The sequence below is a fragment of the Rhagoletis zephyria genome, unplaced genomic scaffold (genome assembly GCF_001687245.7).
Source record: "Rhagoletis zephyria isolate East Lansing unplaced genomic scaffold, Rhagoletis_zephyria_1.1 Rzeph_scaffold_03190, whole genome shotgun sequence".
NCBI lineage: Eukaryota > Metazoa > Arthropoda > Insecta > Diptera > Tephritidae > Rhagoletis > Rhagoletis zephyria.
Window position 1 is genome coordinate 7,705 of NW_016160273.1, and position 8,066 is coordinate 15,770.

General features: G+C 36.5%; 1 long non-coding RNA gene across 1 annotated transcript; it reads right to left on the bottom strand.

The window, feature by feature from the left end:
* Positions 1-4,422: 4,422 nt before the first annotated feature.
* On the bottom strand, positions 4,423-5,948 carry LOC108368567 (uncharacterized). Its single transcript, XR_001848396.1, has 3 exons — positions 5,759-5,948; positions 4,672-4,704; positions 4,423-4,593 (listed from the first exon to the last, which is right to left on the bottom strand). It is a non-coding gene; the product is annotated as an uncharacterized LOC108368567 (long non-coding RNA).
* Between the last annotated feature and the right edge of the window lie 2,118 nt (positions 5,949-8,066).

An 8,066-nucleotide genomic window follows, 5' to 3' on the forward strand; every position in this document is an offset into this window, starting at 1 on the left:
TCGGACGAGCGGCTAGAAGAAGGGGGTTTACTCACAAGGGAAATTTTCAACGGGATTGTCAGGGTGTATAAGTGGCGTTACGCAATCGCTTTTTGGGGGTGCGTCAGGGCGTATGATGAACTTGCAATCGCTTATGGTTTCAGATCGTCGCGAGGATTATTCCGGGGAACTTCGCTCGCTTTCAAGTTTTCCGGATTGCAGCGGCTGCATTTGGGTCGATAGACCTCCGGAGCTCCACAACCGTAACAGAACACCGTTCTGATTTCGAAGCAATCGAAGTATCTATGCCCCTCTCGTCGGCAATTCCAGCATATTTGTTTTGCTTCAGCTGACAGCTTGGAGATTTCATCGACTTCAGGCTCAATTCCTATACTTTCTGCTAGATCGTTTTCATCTTGTACCTCGTTGACGTAACGACGTGATTGCGGTCGCGGGTTTACATTTGGCAATGCGTTGGTTGACCTGTTTATCTCGTTAACAAGGCTCTCGCTCTTGAGACAAAGCCTACGCAATTCCGCTAAAGAATTTATTTGTACGTAAAGTAACTGTTGTCGTATACGGGGTCGTAAGTTATGTTGCAAAATTTCCATTAATTCCAATTCTGGAAACAGTGACTGCAAGGGTTCAGCTAGTTTAAGGACAGCGTTACGGAAGTCGTCGAAACTTTCATTTTGTCCCTGTTTTCTGCTGCGAACCATCTCTTTGATTTCAAAATCAGTCTTGTGCTGCTGAAAGTTGGTACGCAGCGCTTCACAAAGCGACGGCCACATAACACGTTCTACGGTACGGCGGTATCGCTAATACCAGTCCTTTGCTTCATTCAAGAACAAACTTTGAATGTGTTCGCACAGCAGATTTAAATTACCACCCAACGTGTCTATTACTTGGCATTCAAGCCGATAAAAAAAAACTGTCAACTGACAGCTTCGGTGAACCGTCAAATTTTATGTCCCAATTAGATATCAACTGAGCTATCCGGCCAGAGTTTGGGACACTCGATATGTCACTAAAACGTAACTCGTCAATCTGGTTGTGGAAGTTTTGGTTCGAGTTATGTGGTAGGTTTGTAATATCTCTAGGCCAGAATGGCGTCGAGTTGTTCCGCGGCATATTAAGTTGGGGAACACTTACTTTGGGGTTACGATTTGCTGTTGGTTGAGCGGGTTGAGTGTTTAAGTTTAACCGAGTCATTAAATTGGACATAACATCTTCGAGCTTTTGTTCGATTAATTGCGAAACACGGTCTTCTAAATTATTAAAATTTGCAGCTTGCCTAGCGAACATTACCGCGGATACGATATTACGAATCCGATTATCCTCGTCATTGACATCAACGCTAACTTCCGGTGCATTGGCAACAGGCAAACTTGCAGCATCTTCGGTTTGCTGTTGATAAGCTTGTAGATTTGTGGCAAAGTCGGGGTTCCTATTATTCGATTTTTCCTCGGAGTGTTGCGCCACACGAGCTCTAGTCTGTGCACCTGCGTTTTGACCGAACTCTCGGCTGTGACATTTCGCGCGGCATTGCGGACAATTGGAATTACGCTTTAGCCAGTTCAGCAGACAGGCCCTATGGAACTGGTGTGAGCAAGCCGTCAACAAATTATCATCATGTTCAGAGAACCGTTCGCGACAAATTGTACACAAATTTGCCTGCGGTGGTATGCACTCCCCACTATGATTCAACGGCATGGTCACAGGCCCAGATATCGAATAATGGCCAAAAAAAAATAAATATGAGGGAAAAGGAAAAAAAATATATAAAAACACCAAGCAGAAAGTAGAGTTGTCAAACTATCGATGGCACTATCGATAGTTTCAATTTTTTTAGACTATCAATACTCATTGATATTTTTTTCTTATACTATCAAAAATATCGATAGTTTAGTAGGACTATCGAACTACTGTTGGTAATACCTGAATTTTTTAATTTGAATTAAAAATTTTGTTTTTTAGTGTGATGCCGACGTCATATTCAAATATGCACGCATTTAGGCCAACATACATACATGTGTTAATCGTAAATCCTGTTTTATTTGTATAACTTGTGTTTGTTTTTGAACTTTCTAAAAAGAGAAGTATTTTGGCTAAGCAGTTACTTAAGTTTGAATGATTATAACTTTTATAAGATAATATTTATTTCACTATGATCATGTAAAAACAAAACAACATAACTGATTTAGCGCTATCGATAGTGCTATCGATAGTTTTGTTTTTTTTTTCGAGACTATCGTGAATATTGATAGTTTTTCTGAAAACTATCAAAACTATCGATGGTGTGACTATCGATAGTTTGACACCTCTAACAGAAAGAGAACCAACCTGCCGATAATAAAACCAAAATCTAGCCGAGTGATAAAGAATGGAGGGGTTAAGTATTTTTGTAGTTATAAAACAAAAATTCGTTTGTAATTTCTTACTAAGGGATCCTCCAACTCAAAAGTAGAAAAAAACAAAAAAAAAATATTTTCTGGTGTGTTTATTAAAAAGTCAGCTAGAATGTGTTTCTGACTATTCTTTATTTTTTTTTATTTTTTAAGGGTATTACTAGTTTAATTCATTAATATACTGAATTCAATATTTCACAAGATTGTGAAAAGAACAAATCATTTCGAAAAACCCTGTATTTAATAAATTAGCATTGGTGTACAAAAGCGTCAAAAAATACTTTAAGCCTTGTTAATACAAACGCAAAAAAAAATAAAAATGTTCCAAGTGGTATTTATAGAAATTTCACAAAACTAAACTTTTATATTTACCAATAGTAACTAAACCGATGTATTTTAATTGCACCAGGAACCTGAATCAAACAAAATTTAATCGGTTCAAAATCGTCAAAAATCAAAAGAAAAATATATCAAGCAAATAAAAATAACAAAAGATAGATAAGGTCTGTTTCTTCGGTCGTGAGGTGGTCAAAGTCGGTGATGGGTAATTCTAGACTAAAGTAAGCCGGCACTAATTATCTTAGAGCATTGATGACGAAGAAAATAAAACTAAAAAAAACAAAACCTGATATCGGTTACTGCGAAATCAGGGTTCGTATTTGCACACACATGCTCTGCTCACACACACGCCAGAAACACATTCAACTTGCACTCACTGCTCATACACATGTGTGTGCATAAGTGGAAAACAAACTCTACTCACAGAAAAGTGTGTGCTGTTTGTTATTAAGCACATGCACATGTGTGTGAGCCGATTTTTGTACAAATTTCAGCCCATGCACATGCACATAATATATTCTTAAAAGAATTTGTTTATTAAACGTTATTTTTTGAAAGACAATTCAATAAAAAGTGAGATGTTGTTTGTTTTTTATATGACAGAAAACATATTAAAAAATTATTTTAAGATTTGAGTTAGAATTCGAAGTGTATACGTTTCTCTACGCATAGCACACACATGTGCGTGTGCTTTACATTAATAAAAAGAAAGTACACACATGTGCCCGTGCTTTTTACCAAACGGCACACACATGTGATGTGAGCAAATTTTTAATTTTTTATATGCACAGCACACGTGTGTGAGCTTAAAATGTTAGGATGTGCTGCACATGTGTGTGCAAATACGAACCCTGTGCGAAATCTTCACAATAAAATTCCGAAAAATTTAAGAAAATTTAAAAAAAAAAACAAGAAAATTAAAAAAAAAATTGATGAAAAAGATCTCAAAGGGGAATTGAGAAAGTACAAAAATCAAAACTCGTTAAATATAAAAATTGAAAGAAAAAGCAGTTGGTAAGCTAGCAAGCATTTAGCCATACTACAGCTAAATTCCTAACAACCTAACAAAATCCACAGCCATAAAAGCTTTGAAATCTAAAGTGAAAGTACTAGTTGGATAACCATTTAAATGCATAATCCATTGCGGACAAATTCCTAAGCATACAACCTGAAGAAACTTCGATTCCAGCAAAATTTTTTGTACTAATCGTAATCAAACAAACTAAATGCGTACTTAACATAATTAAAACCTGGTCGAAACTGTAAGCTAGGGCTTGTGGAAGCGTCCTACCACTGCGGCGTGTGCATTGGCTTGTTCCCGGAGCTTCAGTCTGTGGGGGGGGGGTCATTACACAATAGTAGGACCAAGTCCCCTTCTCCCTACACTAAAGACCTAACAAGAAATATTATATCTTGCACACTGATAAGAACGTACAAACTAACAATAAGCTACACAGTATCTACTCTCCTAACGTCTATTACCACATCACCTAGCAGTGCCATAAACTCTCTTGGGCCGCTCTGTACCCGCCCTACCTTGGCCTCTACGATGGTCAAAAGGCCCCATTGGACCACCTACACTTCCTTCGAAATCAGACCAACAATTAAAATTTAATTAATCAACATTAAACCAAAGTCAGGTAGGTATGCACAAATATACTTACATACTTGTATATGGATTGACAAATCCAAAAAAAGAAAATAAGAATATATAAAGCAAACAGTAGGGTGGAAGAAAATTATGACCAAAGCACTTACATTGTGTGTCGATACTGCAGTCCCACGAAGCGTAGAGGCCTCCTCGCTATAAAGTGATCCGGTATCGTAGTGCTGTAATTCCTTTTTAGTACAATCCCTGCCAATTTTACTTTAATATTGAATATTTTTAACAAAATATCCGCATCTCAAGACTAAAATTAACAATATGGCAAAGAAAAAAACTTACTTTTAAATTTCGGTAATATAAGTTTTACTTCTACTGTACAGGTTGAGCCAGAGAGCGCACGAACAAAGGAGAAAAAAGAAGGAAAAAAACAAAGAATGAATTTGCGCGTAAACCAGGGAAGGAAGGTTCATAACAAAAATGAACCAAAAATTAAACAAATTATATTCTTTCAAACCTTATTAAACTATATTTATGTAAACACTAAAAGTTAATTCAGAACTTCTCTAAAATGTTTCTAGATAAGGAAATGTTAACAGAAAGAAGAATGTTTGTTGGGGAAGGTATGGAAATTTTCTACAGTGCCAAGTGGTTTCCTCACATGGTGCCGAAGAAGAAGGAGAAGTACATAAAATCTAATAATGCATTTGTACATACATAGGTATGTAGGTATATAGTAAGTGACGAAAAGGTAAGTATTAAGTTTGCATATCAAGTTCTATTTACATACTTGTATAGATCCTATATATGTAATTAGGTAGTTCAATTCCTTTTTTTAATCCTATTGTTATGATTGATTTTAACTATGTAAAAATTTATTTTCAGATTACTTAAGGGATAAGGTTGATCTCAAGGTTACAGAGAGTGCAATTATTTGGGATCAGAGTTAGCTACTCACTAGCTGATAGTGACGAAGTTTGATTATAATATAAGCGGTTATGATTATAGTTTTTATAAAAAAAAGAAGTATGCACGAGATTAAATTTTCTACCTATATATATATATATCTCGTATTTATATAAAAGTAATGGTCGCTTTAAGTTTGATTTGTAAGTTTTATAACCAATTTTCTGGAGGTTTTGATGGATGAGTGGATCATCTATTTCTGTTCTGGCCAAACAGGTGTATGCGTAATTTGTTGTGCCGTTGCATGTGGAACGCACAGAATCGCTTAACAGTCGAACCAAGGGTTCGCTTGATGTGTGAGGTTTTTATAAAGAACGATCTTCTTTTTTTTCAGGACAAATTTTAGCGTTGTAGCGTTTAGTAAAGATACTTACGGAAATTTTATGACTAGGTATGATTACTTGGGCACCTAATGACATTATAATTTCAGTTATATAAATAATTAAGAAAACCACACTCTTACCGCTGATTATCGGAACGAAATATGTATCCGGAGTCACACGAAACACCCGAAAATATAACTTTATAAAAAAAACTTGTTTATTACTACATACACATGTATAGTAGCAGTACAAGCACAAAGGTATGACTTAAAAAAAAATTATGTACTTTTACTCAGGAAGAATCCTCGGTTATAATGTGCTCCGTTTGGTCGTTCGTACAGGAAAGAAAGAAAAACTTTCGCAGAAGTTAGTTAAAGTGGCTGAGACAATGAAATTTATCGATAAATCGTTATCGTAAATCAGATGTTGCATGGAAATGTTCTGATTTCGCTAGCAGAGGGTGTAATGAATAATTATTTTATGGAGTACCAAAATAAATTCATTAGACCGGAAGTGAAATATTAGTAGGATGCAAGGAGAAATAGTGTCCTTAAACAAAAAAAATAAGGGAGGATGTGAGTGTAGCTATTCAGCCAAGTACCTCGGTACAGGGGTATAGTCAACGTGAAGGAATCGACTTTAATCTCACGTTCTCACCAGTCGTTAGATGCACGTCTATTCGTTTCTTTATGGCAATGGCTGTTAAATTTGGATGGAAAATCGAGAAAATGGACGTAGTGACAGCGTTTTTGCACGGTGATATCAGCGATACTATTTACATGCGCCAACCAGAGGTATTTGATGTCGGTAGTGGTCGCGTTTGAATGCATATTAAATCGCTTTACGGACTAAAGCAAGCAAGCCGACAATGGAACATGAAGCTTAATTGTGTTTTGGAAGCGGCTGACTTTGTACGATGTAAAAAGGACTCATGTGAGTATGTGCGTCGAAATGAAAAGTCGCTCGTTGTGATTGCCGTCTATGTAGACGATTTGCTACTTTTCTATAACAACGACGAGTGGAAAGATGAACTTTAATGTACTTTGTAGCAGAACTTCCACATGAAGGACCTGGGAGCAGCCACTAACGTTTTGGGAATTCGCATCAACTACAATCGTGAAGCTGGAACACTTAGCTTAGATCAACAGAGCTACATTGAAGATATTTTGCGAAAATTCAACATCTTCCATTGTGATCCCGTGAAATTCCAAGCGATCCGAATCAAAAACATAAGAAGGATATGGCAGAAACCAAAATCGTTTCGAATGTGCCATATCAGGAAGCAGTGGGATGTGTATTGTATTTGGCGCAATGCACGCGGCCAGATATCTCGTTTAGTGTTGCAAGCGTAAGTCAATTTAACCAACAGCATGGGCAGGCTCATTGGACAGCTGTAAAGCGCATTCTGCGCTACCTTAAGGGAACATTGCACTACAAATTGACATATGCTCTAGATACGAAATTCGATGAATTATGTGGCTACACCGATGCAGACTGGGCATCGAGTTTTGTCGATATCAAATCATGCACTGGGTATGCATTTCTATGGCAAGGTGCAGCAATATCATGGGCTACAAAGAAGCAACCGACTGTTGCATTGAGTACAGCGGAATCTGAGTACATGAGTTTATCAGCAGCCACTCAGGAAGCACTTTGGCTAAGCCAATTGAAGAAGGAAATACTTGGTGGAGATTGGTCACCGCTTGAAATTTTCTGCGACAATAAAGCAGCCGTTGATTTAACTGAAACTGGAACTTTTAGTCTAAGAACAAACACATTTCTATAAGGCATAATTTTATAAGAGATTGTGTTTAAAGCATAATATTAAGGTTACAAAAATTTCAACTGATTTAATAGTTGCTGAAAATCTCACCAATACTGTAGCAATACAAAAGCATTCATTTTGTTTAAAAGAAATGGGATTGAACATATTTTTTTGATTTTATATTACAGAATACGACTGTGTTAAGATAAATAATGTAAATTCATTAATGTGAATATCAATTAAGTTGAAATATCGTAATAGAATTATCACATTGACATTATTACTCATTTTGTTTTACACCATCTTCAGATCAGAACATAACTGTCAAATGTATTATGACATTTTCCTCCTTGAATAAATAGCCAAACAGGCAAGACGTATTTTATACCAAATAAAAATTATTTGTCTTTTCATTTGCGAATAACTTTAGTACCACACATCAATGCTGACTCCTTATGTAAGTGCCTCGCGAGGTTCGTGTCAACATCATACGCCGACGGGGGCGTCGACGGAAGACTCGGAAGTAGGCTGCCTCATCGCGGCGATCTCAGCATCCTAAGGGGAGACTGAAGCAATCATATATTTCCTAAATTCTAAACTACTCTAATTTTTCATTTAATATTTCATTGTTCGTTTGGTGGTAAATGTAAACAACACAAAATGTATTGTAATAGATTTCATAA